Genomic DNA, 2,296 nt, shown 5'->3' with positions numbered 1-2,296 from the left:
GGTCCCCGCCGTCGGAGCCCCCAGCGCCGCGCTGTGCAGCCGGGGCCCGCAACCTGAGAGCTGTGCCCCGACACGGCGAGGCCCGGCGATCCGCCCCGCGCCCGCGCATCCTCCGTGTGCTCCCGCGGGAAGAAGGGCGTGGGCTCCAGGTGGAAGATCACCTTCTCCAGCAGACGAAGAAGATGCTGGAGGAGTCGCAGGGCGGCAAGTCCTTCGAGGTCCTCTCAGCCACCGAGCTCAGGGTCCAGCGGGTCCGGAGGGAACAGGAGCTCGCCAGAGCCACAGAAGCCTCGCAGGCCGTGGAAGCCGATCGAAAGCGCTGAAAGGGTGAGAAGACGGACTTGGGGAGCCAGACGGACGCCACGCCGGAGAGCCGCGAGGAGCAGCTCCGCGACTTCGCCCGCAGCTAGGAGCAGCACTGCAAGGACAGCGAGGACGCGCTCAAAGCCCGAGGAGCGGGAGCTGCAGCGCCACGCCACGGAGGCCGTGGACGGGGCCCCGGACTAGCCACGGCCCCGCGCCCCCGGATGGACCTCAGGGACAACCGGATGAAGGAGCTGGAGGCCGAGCTGGCCATGGCCACGCATTCCTTAGCGATTCTGACCGAGGCCGTCTGCAAGCAGCATTCACTCGTCACGCCGGGCGAGACGGTGCTCCCGGCAACCAGGAGTGAGTGGTGCGGGCAGACCTCCCGCCGGCCGCAGCCATCCGCCGGGGTCAGCAGTCTCCCTACCACTCGCGCCCCTTGCCCCGCACCCTGCAGGCCGGCAAGCGGTCAGGGTGAGCCCTGCCACTCCCGGCAGCCCTCCGTCATCTCCGAAGGCGACCGGTCGTCCACACCGAGCGACATCAGCTCCCCTCGACACCGGACGCACTCTCTCTGCAACGGCGACGGTCCGGCTCCGGTTCAGAGGAACCTGCTCAACCCTATTGTACAGTCACTAGACGGTCTTGAAGACCAAAGACGGGAAAAGAGGAGAGAAGATGGCATTCGGCTCCATCGCCCGCGTCTTCCCGAGAGGGAAGCGGTGGAAGTCCCTCGACCCCGGCCTCTAGACGGTACCGCCGCCGATCACCACACAGAGGAGGACGCGGACTGGCGAGACCCGCTTCCCTTCGCCTGCGGCCCGGCAGGCGTCCCTGCGCGTGGCCGTGCGAGCGCGCGTGTGGCCGGGCGTAGGGGTGCGAGGGCACGTGGCTTCGCGCACGGGGGTGCCGGGTGTGGCCGGACACCTCTAAAGCACAGCTGTGAACCCCTTTCCTCTGCGTGGCCACCTCTGCAATTGGTGGACAGACCATAGACCGTGTGTGACTACGTCAACTCTCTGTTGTCTTTGGAGCGATACGGTTGTGTCGTTAATCCGATTTATCACTTAAAAAAAATGTTTGGTTTCTTTTTTTCTTTTTGTTTGGTTTGTTGGGCTTTTTCTCCCCCTTTCCCCTCCACTCCACCTTTTTATGAAACTTGAAAACTTGAAGGACTGCTGTGTATTTGTGAATAAAACTGTTGTGCCCTCCGTGCTTGTTTGTAAATGTCCCTTGTCCAAACCGCTTCTCCCGGTGCCCATCCCGCGCAGGATGTGGTCTGTTTTTGATGTCCTCTCCTCCCGCCACCCAGTGTGAACGTGTGACCAGACTTTGTTCTCGGGATGCGCCCAAGTCACTTTAACCACCATCGTCAGGGTACGGTCCAATCTTCGCCAAGGATCGCAAGCCAAGGGAAGGGGCCTGTCTTGACTGGGTGGGTAAGAGGTCAAACGAGCTCTTTTTAATAGCCTGATAGTTTTTAAATTTCGTTGTAGCTGGCTGGTTAGCTCAGTTGGGTACAGGGCAGCTTTATAATCTCAAGGTCACAGGTTGTGATCCAGTACCGACCCGCAAAAAAAAAAAAAAAAAAAAAAGTAAATTGCATTATGATTTCCTTTTCTACGAAAAAAAAAAGACTATTGTTTTGTTTAATTTTAAATGCAGAAAACTTATTCTAAAGGAGAAGGAGGAGGAGGAGGAGGAGAGAGGAAAGGGAGGAAAGGGAGGAAGGGAGGAAGGAAGGAAGGAATAATGATCCCAAATAAAAAAAACCGTCGACAGATAGGAAAATAAAACAAAAAAATCTTTTTTTTTTGTTTGCTGGCTGGTACCGGGATCTGAACCCGTGACCTTGGTGTTACCAGAACCACTCTTTCCCATGTGAAAAAAAAATTTTTAAGTATGAAAATGATCTCTAATAAATAAAGCAAAACAAACAATAAAAAGCAAGAAACCCCAGAGTCCAAAAAATGGCACAGCATTGGCAAAT

General features: G+C 56.9%; 1 pseudogene; it reads left to right on the top strand.

Moving 5' to 3' along the window:
* LOC103610222 overlaps positions 1 to 1,301 on the top strand; it is an 8,244-nt pseudogene extending 6,943 nt beyond the window's left edge.
* The last annotated feature ends 995 nt before the right edge of the window (positions 1,302 to 2,296 follow it).

The sequence above is a fragment of the Galeopterus variegatus genome, unplaced genomic scaffold (assembly GCF_000696425.1).
Source record: "Galeopterus variegatus unplaced genomic scaffold, G_variegatus-3.0.2 Scaffold10775, whole genome shotgun sequence".
Classification (NCBI taxonomy): domain Eukaryota; kingdom Metazoa; phylum Chordata; class Mammalia; order Dermoptera; family Cynocephalidae; genus Galeopterus; species Galeopterus variegatus.
This window is presented reverse-complemented; position numbering and strand designations above follow the sequence as displayed.